The sequence below is a fragment of the Saccopteryx leptura genome, chromosome 2 (assembly GCF_036850995.1).
Source record: "Saccopteryx leptura isolate mSacLep1 chromosome 2, mSacLep1_pri_phased_curated, whole genome shotgun sequence".
In the NCBI taxonomy this organism is placed as follows: domain Eukaryota; kingdom Metazoa; phylum Chordata; class Mammalia; order Chiroptera; family Emballonuridae; genus Saccopteryx; species Saccopteryx leptura.
In genome coordinates, this window is record NC_089504.1 from 306,173,556 (window position 1) to 306,195,220 (window position 21,665).

The window sequence follows — 21,665 nt, forward strand, 5'->3', positions numbered from 1 at the left end:
AGTGCTTTGAACAGTGCCTGGCATATGGCAGGCATATAATAAATATTTGTGAAATGCATTAATATTTATTTTATTTTAATTTTCTTTATAACAACTCTTTACATTTTTTAAAGATTTTATTTATTGATTTTACAGAGAGAAGGCAGAAATAGAGTGAGAAATATTGCTTTGCTTTAGTTGTTCATTGTTTACTTGTTGTATGTGCCTTGACCAGGCAAGCCCAGGGTTTTGAACCAGTGACTTCAGCATTCCAGGTCAGCACTCTATCCACTGTACGACCACAGGCCAGGCACAGCTGTTTACATTTTTAACAAATATATTTCACTGAAAATAATACGGCTGTCCTAGGTGGGTAGCTCAATAGGTTAGAGTGTCATGCTGATACACCAAGGTTGGAGGCTCAATCCCCGGTCAGGGCACATACAAGAGTCAACCAATGAATGCATCAATAAGTGGAACAAGTTGATCTCTCTCTCTCTCTCTCTCTCTCTCTCTCTCTCTCTCTCTCCCTCTTCTACTCTTCTGCTCTAAAATTAATCAATTGATCAATCAATTGATCAATTAAACAACAACACAGCTGTTTTTTTCCCTGAACAATGACACTATAAACTTGAAGAAGTTATGACCGTCAGAGGCCAATGTGGACTGCATCTTGATGGCTGTTTGTCAAGAAAAAGCTGCATAGCCGCCTAACTGCTCCCGACTATTCAACTCTTAGGGCATAAATTCCTCCCATGGCACAACTGGGGACAGCCCTAAACCCAGCAAACAAATCTCTATTACCTCAATTAAACACACATTCAAGGCTCGTATGATGAGAACAGCACTGTCTGGCTCTCCGGCTCAGAAATACCCCTGTGTCTGGCTAGCTTTTCATGCAATTTCACTTGCAAAGCAAATTCAAACTGGTGGGAGGGACTGGGGAGAAGGAGGATGGTGAATGGAGATCGTGAATTTCTATGGAGTAATGAGAGCACAAATGAACTGTCCATAGCCAAAAGGAGCCTTGTTTAAAGATGTTCTGAAGGACACTTCTGATAAGCTGGGATGGGAAAGCACTGAGTAGGTCTGAATTTTTTGTTTTTTCTGAAGTGAGAAGCGGGGCAGGGGGCGTGGCAGGCAGACAGACTCCCACATGCACCTGACCAGGATCCACCCGGCATGCCCACCATGGGGCGATGCTCTGCCCATTTGGGGTGTTGTTCCATTACAACCGGAGCCATTCTAGCTCCTGAGGCAGAAGCCATGGAGCCATCCTCAGTGCCCGGGCCAATTTTTTTTCCTTTTTTTTCTTTTTTCTTTTTACAGAGACAGAGTGAGAGTCAGAGAGAGGGATAGATAGGGACAGACAGACAGGAACGGAGAGAGATGAGAAGCATCAATCATCAGTTTTTCATGGCAACACCTTAGTTGTTCATTGACTGCTTTCTCATATGTGCCTTGACTGTGGGGCTACAGCAGACTGAGTAACCCCTTGCTCCAGCCAGCGACCTTGGGTCCAAGCTGGTGAGCTTTGCTCAAACCAGATGAGCCCGTGCTCAAGCTGGCGACCTTGGGTTCAGGCTGGTGATCTTTGCTCAAACCAGATGAGCTCCCACTCAAGCTGGCGACCTTGGGGTCTTGAACCTGGGTCCTCCACATGCCAGTTCAACACTCTATCCACTGCGCCACCGCCTGGTCAGGCATGCCTGGGCCAACTTTACCTCCCTTGGCTGTGGGAGGGAAAGAGAGGAATAGAGAGAAAGGAGGAGGGTAGAGAAGCAGATGGTCGCTTCTCCTGTATGCCCTGGCTGGGACTCGAACCCAGGACTTCCACGCTCCCAGGACTGGGCCAACGCTCTACTGCTGAACCAACCAGCCAGGGCCTGAATTGTTTTTGAATAGTAGCAATGTGAGATTTGTTTTGGAAAAGGAATATGAGACCAAGAATTCTGGGACAATGGAAGAGAAAAAACAGACACAGTTCAGTAAAGTTCCACCAAGCTGCCTCCAATTCCTTCTCCTTTGTCCCACACAAAGTCTCCCTTCCCTCCCCTTTTGAGCTCTTCTCTTTGCAAGCTGGATATAGAGGAGGGGTAAAGTAGCTTTCTTCCAGCAAGATTAGTGTTTATGTCATATTATGTTGTGTTTTATCCACAGTTTATTGACATTTAGCCCAGTTTTCCTTCAGGGTATTAAGCAATGCATTAGGGCTGGTGTCAGATGAGCCAGACTGTTGCCCAACCAGACTGGAGAATGCAGTTCCTTCACAAATGCATATGTTCCCACCCGCGTGTAGAGAGAAAGCAATAGCTCTTCTATGGTGTGATTGAAAAAGAGCTGTCCTAAAAATCAGACCCCCTGGTGACAGTTCCAGCACTTCTTTTCAGCCATGTGACTCTAGCCAAGGAACTAACTTCCTTGGCTGGATTCCCATCCAAAACAGGTCATGACACCTACTATCCAACACACAAAAAAGACCAAGTAAGTGCCTTGGCATTGGCTCAGTGTAAACACTGTAAAGTATTTAAATACATTTTTGCAAATATATGGAGTCAGTTACTTCTGGTCTTACTGAGATACTTAGAAATCACAGGTTTTTAACCACAAATCAACCAGCTTTTCAAATATTGGAGGAATAGTGTATTTGATGAGGTACCAAGGTAATAAATAAGCCAAAGTCTCAGGCACCCCCACCAGGCACATACCTGTAACTACTGTCACACCTGTCACACTGCCTGCACCTCTCTGCTTCCCAGGGTCAAAGTGCTTACCAGCCAGCTCCTGCTTCCTGAATAATTTAGATATTTAGATCCATTTATGACTCTGTCTGGTGGTCACTGAGCACATCCCTGCTCTGGTTCCACACTGCTGAATCTGGACTCCAGGGCCTCCATACATGGACAAGCCCAAAGCCCTCATCACTGTCCCCTAGCCTTCTAGATCTCTCCACATTCCAACTTCCCTCTTCCCCCAATTCCCAAATACTTCACCTTCCAGACTCCAACTTTCAGGGCTCATCCCTCTCTGCCACTTTGATTCTCAATGGTATCAACCCAGTTGCACATTAAAATCCCTTGGGGAGGAACTTTTTTTTTTTTCTGAAGTTGGAAACGGGGAGGCAGTCATACAGACTCCCTCATGCGCCAGACCGGGATCCACCCAGCATGCCCACCAGGGGGCGATGCTCTGCCCATCTGGGGCGTCGCTCTGTTGCGACCAGAGCCATTCTAGTGCCTGAGGCAGAGGCCATGGAGCCATCCTCAGTGCCCAGGCCAACTTTGCTCCAATGGAGCCTTGGCTACAGGAGGGGAAGAGAGAGACAGAGAGGAAGGAGAGGGGGAGGGGTGGAGAAGCAGATGGGCGCTTCTCCTGTGTGCCCTGGCTGGGAATCGAACCCGGGACTCCTGCACGCCAGGCCAATGCTCTACCACTAAGCCAACCAGCCAGGGCCAGGGAGGAACTTTTAAAAATAGAGATGCCTTGCCTGCGTACCTTCCTAGACCAGTTAAATCCAAAGCCCCAGGCCTAGGTTCAGAGCTCAGTCTAGGTCAGTGTTTCTCAACCTTTTTTGTGCCATGCCCCACCTTAACCTTTCTAAAATTTTTATGTCCCCCCCTATGTAACATACATAATTTTTAACATTAAAAAATTGATTTGTTCACTTAATAAACATAAATGATAGGTTCTAGGAAGAAATCACTATGAAATTGTTAACAAAACACAGTAAGTAAAATTTCAAAACATATAATGAAAAACAGAAATTTAAATTCCAAATAATTTTAATACAGATCTTTCTATATTAATTTATTATTTTAATTTACTGTGATCCTTGCACTTGATGCTTGCTGCACAGAGATTTTATATTAGGTTCCAATTTGGTTAGCTTTAATCTCAAGTCTCCACGTTGTGTTATATCCAGCTGATTTCTTTTTTTTACCAGTAAATCATTTACAGCACTAAATCCACATTCAGCTAAAAATGAAGATGGAAACGGTAGCAATAGTTTTCTTGCACATTTGGTTGAATTTGGGTATTTGATTTCTGTTTCCTCACAAAGCCATGCCATCGCTCCTTTGATATTAAATAAAGCTTTAACTGACTCATCATTTTGCAATTCTGCGAGTTCTTCTTGATACTGCATATTTGATAGATTAGACAAATCCACTAACATTGGCTGCATCATCCATGTTGGGAAATCAATTTGTTTTAAATCAGAAAATCTTTCTTTTAAATCAGCCGATAGAATATTCAAATGATTGACAATAACAAGTAAAGCGGTATCAGTTACTTCACATTTTTGGAGCCAATGAAACTGTTTAAAGTTTTTGTTGTTAATATGTTTCTGACATAACTCAATATTGGTAATGAAACCAAATATCTTTTTTTTTATTTTTTTTATTTTTTTAATGGGGTGACATCAATAAATCAGGATACATATATTCAAAGATAACAAGTCCAGGTTATCTTGTCATTCAATTATGTTGCATACCCATCACCCAAAGTCAGATTGTCCTCTGTCACCTTCTATCTTGTTTTCTTTGTGCCCCTCCCCCTTCCCCTTTCCCTCTACCATTCCCCCCTCCCCCCCCCCCCCCGTAACCACCACACTCTTATCAATGTCTCTTAGTTTCACTTTTATGTCCCACCTACGTATGGAATAATGCAGTTCCTGGTTTTTTCTGATTTACTTATTTCACTTCGTATCATGTTATCAAGATCCCACCATTTTGCTGTAAATGTTCCGATGTCATCATTTCTTATGGCTGAGTAGTATTCCATAGTGTATATGTGCCACATCTTCTTTATCCAGTCATCTATTGACGGGCTTTTTGGTTGTTTCCATGTCCTGGCCACTGTGAACAATGCTGCAATAAACATGGGGCTGCATGTGTCTTTATGTATCAATGAAACCAAATATCTTTGCTTTTGCATCGACAAGAGTTTTATTTGTTCCTTGAAGTTGCTTATTTAATATATTTAGTTTTTCAAAGATATCGGCTAAATAACTCACAAATGCTTTACCATCTATTGTTAACAGATAATTCATTTCAGGTTTGTCGCTTAAAAAATCACTAAGAGTATCAAACAGTTCCAAAAATCTTTTCAAACAGTTTCCTTTAGATAGCCATCTTACTTCAGTATGAAGTAAAAGTCTCACATGGTCTTCATTTTGTTCTTCACAAAATAGCTTGAAAAGACGCTCACATTTGGCACTAGCTTTAATAGCATTAACACACTTTATTACTGTATGTAATACTTCATTCAGAACAGGTGAGATGTTTTTAGCTACCAAGTTTTCCCTATGAATAACACAATGCACAAGAATCATTTCTGGATTCGCATCTTTCATCAATTTTAAGCAGCCATTTTTCTTGCCCATCATATTGGGAGCACCATCTGCAGCACAAGATGTTATATTTTTCATTGGTATATCATTGACATCTAAGTAGTTTTTTAGCTTATTATATATATCTTTGGAGGTAGTGGTGCTTTCTAATCTTTTACAGAATAACATTTCTTCAGTAAAATGTCCTTTATCAATATATCTTACGTAAGTTATCAATACTGCCTCACTGTCTCTCAAAGTTGATTCATCCATTTGCAAGGAGAATTTTCTTGTTTTCAGCTTTTCAATAAGTTGTTTTTCAATATCCTCACTCATTTCGTCTATTCTTCTGCTAACAGTATTGTCACTGAGTGGCATAGCTTTTACATCTTTGTCATCTTTTTCAAGAACCGTTTTAAGAAATGCTGATATTGACGGTTTTATTAAATTCTCTCCTATAGTGTGATTTTCTCCAGTTTTAGCGATGAATAAAGAAATTTGATAACTAGCCTCAAGAACACGATTATTAGTTGAAGTATGAGCAGTAAATAGAGACTTTAATGTTGTTCTTTTTTCAAAATTTTTCTTTAAAGTTTTAAAGTAACTCAAATCTGAATTAATATGAGCACTATGTTTCGCCTTCAAATGCGCCTCAAGATGACCTCGTTTCATTGATTTGTTGGTCAAGCATTGCTGGCATAAAAGACAAAAAGGAATCTGATCATCGTGAACAGTATGAACCCAAATTTTAAATATTCCTCTGAATATTGACGAATTTTTTTCTTGCTTGCACCACTCATTTTACTATGGGCTATAAGAAATAAAAATAAGATCAATTAAAAACTAATATTAAAATATGTGTTAAAATATATTCAATGTGACACAGAGTAAACGTATACTAAAAATTTATATTTATTTAAATGTATATAACACATTTACTACACTACCACCGCAAATCAAAAGGTATCTATATTTTTTCCACTTGACAAAATTTTCTGGAAAGTTATGCTTCTAAAATTAAAATTGTCGTGCATGCACTATTATAGCCCCAATAATATTTATAAAATATTAGTGCTTTCTAGCCCCGATGCAAGAAGTACTTAATAAAGAGTTTAATATTGATAAAAATAAAATCAAATACTTACCAATTATATCTATACTATATATATATATATTTATTAAATCAACGAGCTTTTACAACAGTTTTGACTGACACTTATTTCAAATTAACACCAACTGAATGATGTGAAACACTACAGAAGTTGCGATGGGCCAATTAGGTGAGAATAACTGCGTTGTTTAGCGAGTTTTTAAAACGTCCGGGGTTCCCCGCGGCAGACGGCAAGCTCCGCGGTGAACCCAGGACGAAGTTTACTTGACGACACCAATCACCCAGTTGATATTTTGGTCTCATCAAACGAAATTATACTTAATAATTACTTACCGCAATTATTTAAGAATTGCATTTTTTGTTAAATTTGGCACCGATATCTAGCATTGCATTTAAATGGCCCGGGGCGAAAGAGTTAAAGTCGTGTGGAGTCAATTTTCAAATTGTCCCCCTTAACTATCGAATTGCCCCCCTGTGGGGCAGGAGCCCCACGTTGGGAAACACCGGTCTAGGTGCTTTAAAGCTTTCAGGTAATTCTAATGTGCAACTAGGTCATTAGCCATGCTTTATTTTTTTACAGAAGAGTTTCTTAGGAGGAGAGCCACAGGCATTTGGGGCAAGACAACTCTTCCTTATTCGATCTGACCTGGCTATTGTAGAATGTCACTAGCACACCCCAGTCATGATGACAACCAAAAATGCACCAAACATCTCCAAATGCCCCTACTTGCAAATCTCACCAACTCTTCTTCTTTCTTCTGTGCACCACCTACCCCACCCTTCAGTTCTCATGTGACCAATGTTCTAGTTTGCTCAGGCCCAAAGTGGGTTTTTTTTAAAAACATTTACTGATTTTAGAGAGAGGAAGGGAGAAAGAGAGAGAAATAACAACATGGATCTGTTCCTGTATGTGCCCTAACTGGGGATCGAACTGGCAACCTCTGCGCTTCAGGACAATGCTAAACCAACCAAGCTATCCTTGTTATATACATCTCATACAAATGGAATCATATCATATGCAGTCATTTGTGACTGGCTTCTTTCATCTATTGTGGTATAATGTTTTCAAGATTTACCGATATCGGGCCTGACTTGTGGTGGTGCAGTGGATAGATAAAGCATCAACCTGGCACGCTGAGATCGCTGGTTCAAAACCCTCGGCTTAGGGTGGGGGGAGGGGATGGGCACAAAGAAAACCAGATAGAAGGTGACGGAAGACAATTTGACTTTGGGTAAGGGGTATGCAACATAATCAAATGTCAAAATAATCTGGAGATGTTTTCTCTGAACATATGTACCCTGATTTATCAATGTCACTGCATTAAAATTAATAAGAAAATAAATAAATAAATAAAAATAAAAATAAACCCTTGGCTTGCAGGGTCAAGGCTCATCTGGGAGTTGATGCTTCCTGTTCCTCCTCCCTTCTCTCTCTCTCTCTCTCTCTCTCTCTCTCTCTTTCTCTCTAAAATGAATTAAGTCTAAAAATTTAAGAAAAAAGATTCACCCACATTGTATTGCCCATAGATCAGAGTTTCATTCCTATTCAGATCCTTAAGCTTTTTTTTTTCTGTCTTTCTTTTCAGAAAGAGAGAAAGACAGGAAAGGAGAGGGTGAGAAGCATCAAATTGTAGTTTCTTTCACTTTAGTTGTACACTGAGCTCCTACATGCCTTGACCCTTGCTCAAGCCAGTGACCTTGGGCTTTTCATGCCAGCGACCTTTGGGCTCAAGCTGGCAAGCTTTTGGGATTGCATGGACAATTCTTCTGCTCAAACCAGCATCTCCACACTGACAAGCCAGTGCTCAGAGCCAGGGACCTTGGGGTTTTGAACCTGCAACTTCAGCATTCCAGGTCAACACTTTATCTACTGCTCCACTTCAGGCCAAGCGCTTTAGCTATTTTTTAAAAAATATTTTATTTATTGATTTGAGAGAGAGAGGAAGAGAAAGAGGGAGAAGGGAGCAGAACAGAAAGCATCAACTCATAGTAGTTGCTTCTCATATGTGCCTTGACTGTGCAAGTCCAGGGTTTCGAACTGGTGACCTCAGCATTCCAGGTTAACACTTTATCCACCACAGGTCACCACACATCAGGCCCTCTAGCTATTTTTAATTGGGTTAGCATCTCTTACTGAGTTGCAACAGTTCTTTATAAATTCTAGATACAAGTCCCTTATCAGATATATGATTTGCAAATATTTTCTCCCATTCTGTAGGATGTCTTTTCACTTTCTTATTGTTTGCTATAGGCTGAGTGTTTGTGTCTCCTCAAAATTCACATGCTGAAAGCCTAATACCCTACACACTTTCAATGAGCAATCCATAAATGAAATTACAAAAACAATTCCATTTACAACTGCCTCAAAGAATAAAGAATACTTAGGAATGAAAAACAAAAGAAGTGCAAAACTTTTGTCAAATTTACACAGAATCCCAACACATAGAGAAATAGAAGTGTCTTTCAATAGTTTATTTTAAGTTAGTCAGTACTAACAGTGGGACTCCTGTGGTGAACTCAATAATATTATGTGGGGATAATGGATGACAATTGCAGGCACAGCATTTTTAAAAATCCTGATTCACACCATAAGAAGTTGCAAATATTGACAGTTTTCTTTTTTTTTTTTTTTTTTTTTTTTTTTGCATTTTTCTGAAGCTGGAAACAGGGAGAGACAGTCAGACAGACTCCCGCATGCGCCGGACCGGGATCCACCCGGCACGCCCACCAGGGGGCGACGCTCTGCCCACCAGGGGGCGATGCTCTGCCCATCCTGGGCGTCGCCATGTTGCGACCAGAGCCACTCTAGCGCCTGGGGCAGAGGCCACAGAGAGCCATCCCCAGCGCCCGGGCCATCTTTGCTCCAATGGAGCCTTGGCTGCGGGAGGGGAAGAGAGAGACAGAGAGGAAGGCGCGGCGGAGGGGTGGAGAAGCAAATGGGCGCTTCTCCTGTGTGCCCTGGCCGGGAATCGAACCCGGGTCCTCCGCACGCTAGGCCGACGCTCTACCGCTGAGCCAACCGGCCAGGGCCTTGACAGTTTTCTTGTAAGCCAGTTACCTTATAATAAAATGTTTGCAGAACACCGTTAGTACCTCTTCAAAACTCTAGGGCTCTCAGATACATGGATTTAAAACTACTGGTGTGAGGTCAGGGTTCAGGGTCTTGATTTAAGTGTTAGAGATGCTGCCAATTAGCTGGGTAATCTTGGGCAAGTCACTTGACCTTTGACTTGTTTCTTCCTCTGCAAATTGAGGAGTGAACTAGACAGGAACTTCTCAGTATTAAGAATGCATCACCACCAATGTGTAGCGGTGGGGGCAGTGGTGTGCATGCCTTTTTAAAAATACAGGTTTCTGCAACTAACTGAAGCAACTATGAATTAATGTTTCTTACTCTCCTCCCTCACTCTCTTCCTTTCTGTCTCTTTGTCCGTCTCTCTCTCAAGAAAAAACTCAATAAGGAAAATCCAGGTTTCTGGGCCCTGGTCCGATAGCTCAGTTGGTTTGTATCAAGGCGTTATGGGTTCCATCCCCAGCCAGGGCTCATACAAGAATCAACCAATGAATACATAAGTAAGTGGAAAAACAAACCGATGTTTCTCTCTCTCTCTCTCTCTCTCTCTCTTTAGAACACAATAAATAAAATTTAAAAAGTCATCAATTTTTTAAAATAAAAAAAAATGATGGTTTCTGGGCCACCCTGTGGTTCTAATTCAGTAAGTCTGGGGTCATGCCCTGGAATATGCACTTAAAACCAAACACTCAGCTAATTTTGAGGCTGGCAATTCATGTGCATAATTTGAGAGACACAGGAATAAATAGTCTCTTAGGTCTCTTCCGTCTCTGGCATTCATGGCTACCATGGGGCTGGGGAAGGCACAGTGGGGAGCGTGCTGAGAGGAAAAGTGGAGGGGAAGATTGCTCGACAGGGAAAATGTTGATTGATAGTGTTTTTAAAAGCTTATTAATATGCCCCTGTGGAGAGCCCTCACCACTCTGGTCCAGAGAGACTTGGATTCCTGCACGTAGCAAAGGCAATGCACATTTTATTCTCCACTAGTCCACAAAAAAGGCGCTCCCAAACTTCCACACCCCATGCCCCAAATTTGAATACACGGGAGATGAGATGCAACATGCAAGTGCCTCCTTTCCCTTCTGCTGCACAGTTTCTCCATGGGTCGCTTATAGCAGGAGTGGGGAAAAGAGGCTTTGTCCAGTCCTCAAAATCAGAATACACCCCAGCCGTTCGCTCCCCTTGCACTCCAGGCAGAATCCTCTCTGCTCCTCAGGTGAGACCATCGCCGCTCAGTGTGGCCATACTGCCCTCTTGTGGCATGGAAAGGGACTCCACCTGGCGAGGAGAACCAACACCAGGGGCCGGCAGAAACAGCCCACAAAGAGAGGGAAGGAAAAAAAAAGATGCCACCGGAGGAACACTCTTCACTGTCTTTTTCTACTTTCCTTTTCCTCTCTACCTCCTAAAGCCATCTTCTCATGTAGTCCTGCTCTCTATTAATATCTTCCCTAATACTTTGCAGTTTACAATGATGTTTGTGAAACACCTTGTAAACTGCCTCTCCAGCTTCCTCCTCCCCATAGGTTCCTCTCTCCCACCTTGCAATGCTCCTTCCAGTGTGCCAGCCAACCACAGGAATAAAGGTAAGGAATTTTTTTACACTCATTTTTTGTCGTTTTTTTCTATTATGACAGTACAGTGTACAATATACTATGTTTTTGTCCTTTTCCTTTTTCTGTAGCTTAGTTGTGTTTTCATATTCTCTAGATTATGATTTTACAACTGTGTTAGGATAGGTAACTGACTTAGGCAAGGGTGTGTTTCGACTTACACCAAAATTCGGGTTACATCACTGACGTAGGAATGGAACTGTGTTGTAACCCGAGGACTCCCAGTATATAATAAGAAAAAAAAAAACCCGTGCAAATAACATACAGTTTAATTCATTTTAGAATTGAGACATTTGTGTAACCAGCATTCAGATTAAGAAACAGAACATTACCAGCACCCCTAACACCCCAGGCCCCCTTCCAGTCACAACTCAGCTTTAAGGCCAGCACTATTCTGACTTGAACACCATAGATGAATTTCATCTGGTTTTTAATTTCATTTAAACGGAATCAAACAGTATGTACTCCTGTATATGACTTTTGTTAAACATTGTGAAATTAACCTGCTGTTGCATATAGTTCATTCTCATTGCTATAGTATACCACCATAGAAATATACCACAATTTGTCAATTTTATTAAAGGTAGACATTTGGGATATGTCCTGTTAGGGGCTATTATAAAAATGGTTCTGTGAACACTTCTGTACATAGCTTTCGGGAAAATATGTACACATCTGGGTTGGTTTTATAACTAGAAGTGAAATTGCTGGGTCCTACGATTGCTTCAATTGATACTGCCAAACAGATTTTCAAATGTTGTGCTAATTTACATTCCCATTAGCAATGCGTGAGAGTTTTGTTGTATACTGTTTTTCATTTTACTCATCATGATGCGCGGGTAATGTATTGCCTCCTGGTTTCAATTTACATTTCCCTGATGACTAATGAAGTTGAGTACATTTTCATAAGCTTATCAGCCATTCGGTGTGGATATCTTCTTTTGTCAAGTGCCTACTCAAGGCTTTCAGGCAAACAATTTAAAGCTTACATTTATCCACCGTGAATTATAAGGACCTTGTTCAGGTTTAAATTTAATCTGAAATAAGCATGTTCTATTCATGCTCCACATTGAGAGATATTCATTATACCTGTGCGTTATTTACATGCCGTCATTTGGTTAATACAACAAGTGCTCTGAAGAGTTGATGGTGTAACTGGAAACCATGCTTGTTTTATAGAGAAGCTGCTGGTCTTGTGGCGATTGTGATATGCTCAAAGGAAGTGGCAGAACAAGACCCTCAATCAAGGTTTTGCTGTTTCTTGGTCAAATGGTCATTCCATTACAGTGGTTCTCAAGCCCATGTAATCTCTCCATCTTTTAGAAAAGAAATGTTTTTATTCATTGATTTCATAGAAAGAAACACTGATTTGTTGTTCCATCCATCCATGCATTCATTTCTCCACCTTTTATAATGAATATCTTAATCTGTATCATCCCCCCTTCATTAAATGAAATTAAATCTGTAAATAATTTCAAAAGATACTATGTTTCTGCTACAACATCAAGGAGAAATCAAAGAATAGTGACTTAGTGCCTGACCTGCGGTGGCACAGTGGGTAAAGCATCAACCTGAGATGCTGAGGTTGCCGGTTTGAAACCCCGGGCTTCCCAAGTCAAGGAACATATGGGAGTTGATGCTTTCTGCTCCTCCCTCCCTTCTCTCTCTCTCTCTCTCTCTCTCTCTCTCTGTACTCTCTCTAAAATGAATAAATAAAATCTAAAATAAATAAATTTAAATTAAAAAAAATAGTGACTTATAATATATAATTACATAATCTAATAATCATATAATTACAAATAAAATGAAAATAAATGCTTGACTATAATTATATAAGAATATATAATGAAGCAATAAGTGTCTTCCCCTAAAAACAGACTCACAATATATTCAAACAGCCACAAATAAACACAAATACAAGTGTTTGTACTGATACATCTGATGCCACAAGTTGGTGTTCCTGACATGATTTTTTTTTTCATCATACTGCATTTGTATTTGGTAAATGATTAGGTTCTTTTTTTTCTTCTTAGTTTATTTTATTGGGGTGACAATGGTTAGCGTAATTATACAGGTTTCAGGGCGCCCAATTCTACAACACATCTGTCTACACTGTATTGTGTGTTCATCCTCCTAACACGATTTTCCAAATTGGTGAACAACTTAAGCAAAATTATGAACAAAACAAAGGACAATCATCTCTTAACTTACACAGTTAATTGTATTCTTTTAAAAAGTCACTGTATTTTTATTTATTTATTTTTTCCATTTTGTTTTGTTTTGTTTTCTGAAGCTGGAAACGGGGAGAGACAGTCAGACAGACTCTTGCATGCGCCCGACCGGGATCCACCCGGCACGCCCACCAGGGGGCGACGCTCTGCCCACCAGGGGGCAATGCTCTGCCCCTCCGGGGCATCACTCTGCCGAGACCAGAGCCACTCTAGCGCCTGGGGCAGAGGCCAAGGAGCCATCCCCAGCGCCCGGGCCATCTTTGCTCCAATGGAGCCTTGGCTGCGGGAGGGGAAGAGAGAGACAGAGAGGAAGGAGGGGGCGGGGGTGGAGAAGCAAATGGGCGCTTCTCCTATGTGCCCTGGCCGGGAATCGAACCCGAGTCCCCCGCACGCCAGGCCGACGCTCTACCGCTGAGCCAACCGGCCAGGGCCCACTGTATTTTTAAACCATGTAAAAAATATTTTGTGCTTACATACAGAAAGGAGTTCGATTTTAGGCTCAGATAATTACGGACTGTTTTTCCCTACATAAATATCCAAGAATACATTCAAAAGTTGGACAGGATGCAAGGCAATTCTTAATTTTGGAGATGGTCATGTTTATTGCAGGATAACATAGCAGTCCTGGCACATGTCCCATAAATAGCAATAATGTCCCCCAATCACCATGAAATCCAAAACACTCGGGGCAGTGCTCCTTCTATTGGGAATACTCCATACTCTGTACACAGAGTTCCTGCCTGAAATATTGAATGAGACCATAAAGTTTGGCTTGGCTTTGCCAAGCTTGCAGAAAGGCACTCAACCAGACTTACTCTGTGAGTCCCTAAGCAAGTCACTTAACATCGCAGAGCCTAAATGTCTCCAGTTATGAAGCTGGCTGGCCTCTGCATCCCACAGCAGCAGCTGTTAATGTGTCTCCCTGCACCTATGGCCGGCTGTATGAAGAGAACCTCCCCGCCACACACACACCTTCTAGTCTACCCTTGACCCTACCCTGCCTGTTGGCAGTACTTTGCATTACTGACCAGTTACTCCTGCACAAAGTGCTTTTTTTTTGTATTTTTCCGAAGTTTGAAACGGGGAGGCAGTCAGACTCCCGCATGCGCCCGACTTGACTGGGATCCACCCAGCACGCCCACCAGGGGGTGATGCTCTGCCCATCTGGGGCGTCGCTCTGCCGCAATCAGAGCCATTCTAGCTCCTGAGGCAGAGGCCACAGAGCCATCCTCAGCGCCTGGGCAAACTTTGCTCCAATGGAGCCTTGGCTGAGGGAGGGGAAGAGAGAGACAGAGAGGAAGGAGAGGGGGAGGGTTGGAGAAGCAGATGGGCGCTTCTCCTGTGTGCCCTGGACGGGAATCGAACCTGGGACTCCTGCACGCCAGGCTGACGCTCTCACTGAGCCAACCGGCCAGGGTCTCACAAAGTGCTTTTGATCTTCCCAGTCCTTGTTGATAAACATGTTCAGCAGTAGATGGCATGGAAGATATTAATACGACCTGTCAGAAAAGAAACATCAAAACATATTTCTATTGCTTTCATAGAAAACACCCATTAAGGCCTTCCTTAGCTATTGAAAATGATACACTATTTGACACTTTCTCAAGTTTGAATGAATTACCACATCGTGACCAAAATCTTGGTAAATACATAGAACACTTTTTTATTGGGATCCCAATGGTAAGCCTTGCTAACACATGCTTTTTGAAAATTGGTGATTATTGATTGCTTGAAAAATAGAAATCAAATTAGCAAGTGAGCCTGACCAGGCGGTGGCACAGAGGATAGAGCATCAGACTGGGACGCAGAGGACCTAGGTTCAAAACCCCAAGGTCACTGGCTTGAGAACAGGCTCATCTGGTTTGAGCAAAGCTCACCAGCTTGAGCCCAAGGTCGCTGGCTCAAGCAAGGGGTCACTCGGTCTGCTGTAGCCCCCTAGGCAAGGCACATATGAGAAAGCAATCAACGAACAACTAAGGTGCCGCAACAAAGAATTGATGCTTCTTATCTTTCTCCTCTCCTGTCTATCTGTGCCTGTCTGTCCCTCTCTCTATCCCTTTCTCTGTCTCTGTCACACACACACACACACAATTAGCAAGTGATATCACAGTGGATTCAAAACTATTCATAGATTTAAATTCAAAGGCACAGAATATAAACATGACACGAACATATATGAACTATACTTAAAATATAGTATTTTACTGGGGTGGTGAATGCACAATACAGTGTACGAATGATGTGCTCTAGAATTATGCACCTGAAACCTGTATAATTTTAACCAGTGTCACCCCAATAAATTAAATATATACTAAAAATAAAACTGCTTTATCAATCCACTAGAAGGAAAAAAAAGGGAGAAAAACAAGCAGCAAACAAATAGTATGATGAATAGAAATAACAAAATAAGACACTAGAAATAAATTCCAATAACAATAATCACCATGGAAAAACTTACCAGTTAAGACAGATTGTTAGGTTAAACTTTAGAAATATAATTTGGCTCTATGTTATTTGTAAGAGAAACTTGGAAGACACAAGCACACACAGAGATGAAAAAAAAATATATATATATATATAGTATTTTAAGTTAATAACATGAACTTACAGAAATATAAAATTTAGCACATGTCAGAGATTTGATTCAACTCATAATGAAAGAACCAAAAGATGTGAAAAGCAAGGTCAAATGAGAATTTGACATACTGGACAATGTATTTTTTACAGTTTTATGAACAGAAACTATTTGCATTGCTATGGATAAGAAGGGTTTACATTGCTGTCAATTTTCTACAACTTAGTTTTGTTTTTTTTCACCACTACAAGTTGTAAAACAACCTGGTATTAGCTTTCTATTGCTATTGTAACAAATTGCCACAAACTTGGTAGCTTAAAACAGCGCACTTACAGACAGTTAAATTGGAGTATCTTACAGTGAGTTGTAGGTCAGAAGTCTCAAATGGGTCTCCTGTGGCTGAAATCAAAGTGTCATCAGGGTTATATCCCTTCTGGAGGCAGGGGGTGGCCCTTCTAGAGACCACCCCCATTCCTTGGCTCATGGTCCCCTTCCTGTATCTTCAAAGCCCACGATGGTCAGTTTAGTCTTTTTCACTCTGCATCACCCTGGCTTCTCTGATTTCACTGACACATCTCCTTCTCTGACTCTCTCCTGCTTCCCTCCTTCACATATAAGGACCCTTGTGATTATATTAGGCCCACTTGGAAAATCCAGGATAATCTCCCCTGATTATCCATCAGCTGTGCAAACTCCTGTAGAATCAAACACTGCTCAAAGAGTCCGAGAGACTATACCTTGCAATCTACCAGGATGCCTACCCACTGACTGATCTCTTTTGCCCCTTTCCCAGTCTCAGACAATTTTTCCTGATGATACCAAGGCTCATAACAAGGCTGACTGTGCAAAACCCCAGATCAGGCAGCTCCGGGACCACAGTCCCAGCACAGGGAAGCAGCTGCCCCTTTAAATGGGCCATAGTTACCACCCCTGCCCAGCTGACTTGGCTTGCTTCCCTTGGTCTCTGCTAGCATTTGAATCTTCCAGTCTAGTTACTGATTGATCAAATTTCTTTTTCTCCACCCGGGAGGGATGAGAATGAAGCAGAAATATTTAGTCCATAAAGTGGGGGAAAGTTTGAAGGAGAAAAAGAGGCATACAGGTAGAGCACAGACAAAGCTAAATCTTAACCACTATGATTGTGTGCCCCCTGGCATTGGCCCGGGGCTGGGGCAGGGAGTGAGGGCAACAGAAAGTGGGGTGGAGATGTCTTTCCACACTGACCTCTTCTTCCAAGATGGCTTGATGCTCCTAACTAGACGGCCACAGTGAAATGGGAAGTAGCTGGCCACTCCATCAATCCAACCATTTCCAAACGACTCCAGCTCAAAGCCCCAATTAACACTGAATTTTCACCTTGCTTGGCTAGTTATTCATCTCATCTCTTATAGGTAAATCCTCTTAAATAAATGGCAGTTTACCAAGTCTTAATGAGTTGCTTACTGACAGAGTCCAGGCATCGCTTTCGGTCAAAGCCAAAGCAACTCATTCTTTCCCTGAGCAAACACTGAGGCTCTGCTGAGTGCAAGGCACTGGGTTGAGCTGGGCTGAATGTTCAAAGACAGGGAAGAAGAGTATCCAGAGAAAGCCCAATAATGTGGAGAGAGAGGATGTGTTCTTGGCTGGGAACTTCAGATAGAAAGTAGTTCCGCCCTGGCCGGTCGGCCTAGCGTGCGGAGGACCCGGGTTCGATTCCCGGCCAGGGCACACAGGAGAAGCGCCCATTTGCTTCTCCACCCCTCCGCCGCGCTTTCCTCTCTGTCTCTCTCTTCCCCTCCCGCAGCCAGGGCTCCATTGGAGCAAAGATGGCCCGGGCGCTGGGGATGGCTCTGTGGCCTCTGCCTCAGGCGCAAGAGTGGCTCTGGTCGCAACATGGCGACGCCCAGGATGGGCAGAGCATCGCCCCCTGGTGGGCAGAGCGTAGCCCCATGGTGGGCGTGCCGGGTGGATCCCGGTCGGGCGCATGCGGGAGTCTGTCTGACTGTCTCTCCCCATTTCCAGCTTCAGAAAAATGAGAAAAAAAAAAAAAAAAAAAAAGAAAGTAGTTCCATCTTTAAGCTCAAACTCAGGACAAAGGACATATGGGAGATGAGACTGGAGAAGGTTTGAGTCCTTCATTCACTAGATTTTTATTTAACACTTTCTATGTACTCAATACCAAGTCAAGCTCTGCTAACACAAAATGAGTAAGAAATGGCCCTATGTCCAATAAGCCACAGTCTAGGGAGGGGAGAGAGCTATGCCAATAAATACTTTTAGTGAGTGAGGTAAGTACAAAAAGAGACGTGTTTAAGTGCTAAGCAAGAGACCCATGAATTCTGCAGACAGGAGAAGGGAGAGGAAGGAAGGCCGCTTAGAAGGTTTTGCAAAGGAACTATATATAGTAATTATTAATATACTTCCTGGGTAGCAAGTAGAAGATAAAAGGAATCACGGAATAATAATTCATTGTCTTCTCCAAGGGTCTACATTCCTGGACATTCGAAAGGCACAACACACATTATGTCCAATCTGATCGGGTCCTTGATGGCCCAGTTCCCTTTATATCAAGACAATCTGAGAGGCCAGATTTAAATCTGGCACAAATTCACATCTCTTCTGCTCTATTCACTTGCCTCCAACAGTACATGGCTTGGACTGGTTTCTCTCTGCCCTGCTGCTCTGCAATTCAGCTCAGGATTTGGTTTCTCCCCGCTTTTGACCTTGAACTCACTGTCTGGCTGCAGCTCTTTAAATTGCTGATTCTAGGAGAGGCCGTCGGGTCACATCAATGCCTCTACCAGTTACTCAGTAACTAACTCACAAACTCTGAAATTCGCAGTCAGGCGAGAAGGAAGAGCTCACAGGCAACCCAGCATTTGCTCCGCTTGGCTAACTTGTTATTGTAAAGACAGTTTCTTCTTCCAGAGGTGAATTCCAGCTTCTATCACCAGGGGAGGCATCGTGGCATCCCGCTGTGACTACATTTTTTTTTTTTTTTCATTCTCTAGGCCCCATGTTTTTTGGGCAAGGAAAATTATAGAACGATTTCTGTTTTCCTGCCCTACTGGGAAACTCTGAAATGGCTTGTGCCCCTTATGTAGCCAGAAAGACTGCACAGAACCCACTCCGCTAGATTCCTCAGGGGAGCAATTGGCATAAAAAAGACCCTGGCCGACGACCACTGTAGCTACGGAAGGGGTTGCACCTCTCTTTCACGGAAGTTTGTTTCCTGGCTCTGGATTTGGCTTGTGTACAAATTTCCAGAAAGAATTGAATATAATGATGTTGTCTATCAGATTGGATGCTGAAAGAGGAGGACCTACCAAAACAGTGGCCCTGAGGGTGTGACAGAAAGGTAGGTGGCTATCTGCTTACACCTGCTCACCAGTCTGGCCAAGCCCGGAACCTGGCTAGGGCCTGTCCACAGCACAGAGGTCCAGAAGGATGGCTGTAGCTATGTGCACATGACCATAGAGATAAGTGTCATTTATTTTGTGGGTGGGACTTACCTTAGACCCCTCCAATAACCTGCCAGTTCCAATCCGATGGATATCCTTCCCTTTCCATCATGCCTCACCATTTATCTGCAGGAATTTATTTATGGTTCGAGCCACAGAAGTCTCTAACTATTGAGCCATCTTATTAATCAGGGCCAGTCCAGTGGCCCGGATACTAACACACCCAGACTTCTGGTCCCAGTGAATGTCAATGCCAGATGTGCTATATTTGGGATGAGAGGTGCAAGAGGGGTTTGTCCCTTCGTGAGACCCCATGACAGCTGGCCTTGGAACATGTGAAAACACTGACATTTTATCACCCACTTGTCATGATGATACTGGCACTTACCTGTTTCAAGATGCCAAGGTAGTGCCCTGAGACCTCGGGTGGCAGCCCCTCCTCAGCCACCTGCTGTTTATCAGCACTTACTCACAGGCCCCATAGCCAGGTGCGTGACTCCCTGCACCTTCCCTGTTCCATCCTACTTCCTGAGCCCTGCTTTCATCTGACTCATCCCAGGCCACAGGCCAAACACATGAAGAATAAATAACTCCTCAATAGACAGTGACTATTGTCACTGTATGCCTACTGCTGCTTGTATTAATTTTTATTTTTTATTTTTTTTTTTACAGAGACAGAGAGTGAGTCAGAGAGAGGGATAGACAGGGACAGACAGACAGGAATGGAGAGAAATGAGAAGCATCAATCATTAGTTTTTCATTGCGCGTTGCAACACCTTAGTTGTTCATTGATTGCTTTCTCATATGTGCCTTGACCGTGGGCCTTCAGCAGACCGAGTGACCCCTTGCTTGAGCCAGCGACCTTGGGTCCAAGCTGGTGAACTTTGCTCAAACCAGATGAGTCTGCACTCAAGCTGGCGACCTCAGGGTCTCGAACCTGGGTCCTTCCGCATCCCAGTCCGACGCTCTATCCATTGCGCCACCTCCTGGTCAGGCATTAAAATCCTGTTTCTTTTTTTTTTTAATTTTTTTAAAATTTATTCATTTTAGAGAGGAGAGTGAAAGACAGAGAGAGAGAGAGAGAGAGAGAGGAGAGACAGAGAGAGAGAAGGGGGGAGGAGCTGGAAGCATCAACTCCCATATGTGCCTTGACCAGGCAAGCCCAGGGTTTCGAACCGGTGACCTCAGCATTTCCAGGTCGACGCTTTATCCACTGCGCCACCACAGGTCAGGCATGTATTAATATAAAATGTGAGCACAAGGGATATCATCTTTATAAACAGGATCCATTTTAATTATCGCTATACTATGTGATGATTCTTAAATACACAATTTTTTAGTTCCAAGACCATTTTTCTTTCCTTTTTTTATTCCTTTTTAAGATCATCTTTCTTTTGTTAGTCAAACATTCCTACTTTCATGTCTTGCCAAGACTATGACTTCAAATTCAACAGGATTAAAACCCTCCAAATCAGGCTTTTCCTCCCAACTTCTCTGTTTCTGTTATCATTCTCTATGTCTTTGGGACTAAAAACCTGAGAGTCCCTCTTTCCGATTCTCCCTAAGGATCATCTGTGATATCTTATCAGTTACCTGATACTTCAGATTCATTTCTAATGCTTCCCTAACCCAGTGGTTCTCAATTCTGGTTGTTCACTAGAATTATCAGAGGAACAACCATACAATACAGATGGGGGTCATCCCCTCCTCATGCAGTTGGGCACATTATTCTGTGCACAAGAGTGAGTGGGTGGTTCAGTTCCTGTTTCACTTGCCAAGACATTGGCCTGGGCATGGAGCTACGTCTGATGGGAGGAAGGCGAGCCTTTTGAACTCACACAAAGGCACGGTAAGGACCAAGAAATTCTAATATAGCAGACCTAGGGATTTATTCACTAAACAGTTCCAGTTCTCTCTCTTTCTCTGTGCTATTATTGTTACATGTATTCCTTCTAGGTATTTGTTAGAAACCCAACAGTACATTGTTATAATTATGACTTTTAAAGAAGCTTAGAGAAGGAGAGCGAGTATGTATTTGCAGAGTTTTGTTATAGTAACCTTCTGATTTACCTTTCTTGTTTCTTTTCATATCTTCCTGTGGATTTGAGTAACCATCTGGTGTCCTTTCTTTTTCCCAACACAGCTTTGCTTCCACTTGCCTCCTTTGTGCTGTTATTGTCAACTACATTACATTTTAACATGATATATGCCAAACAGCATAATTCTGTGCATATTATTTTATGCCAGTGCTTTTAAAAAAATGAGCTACAACTCAATACCATAAAGTTCACCCTTTGATGATTATCAATGACTG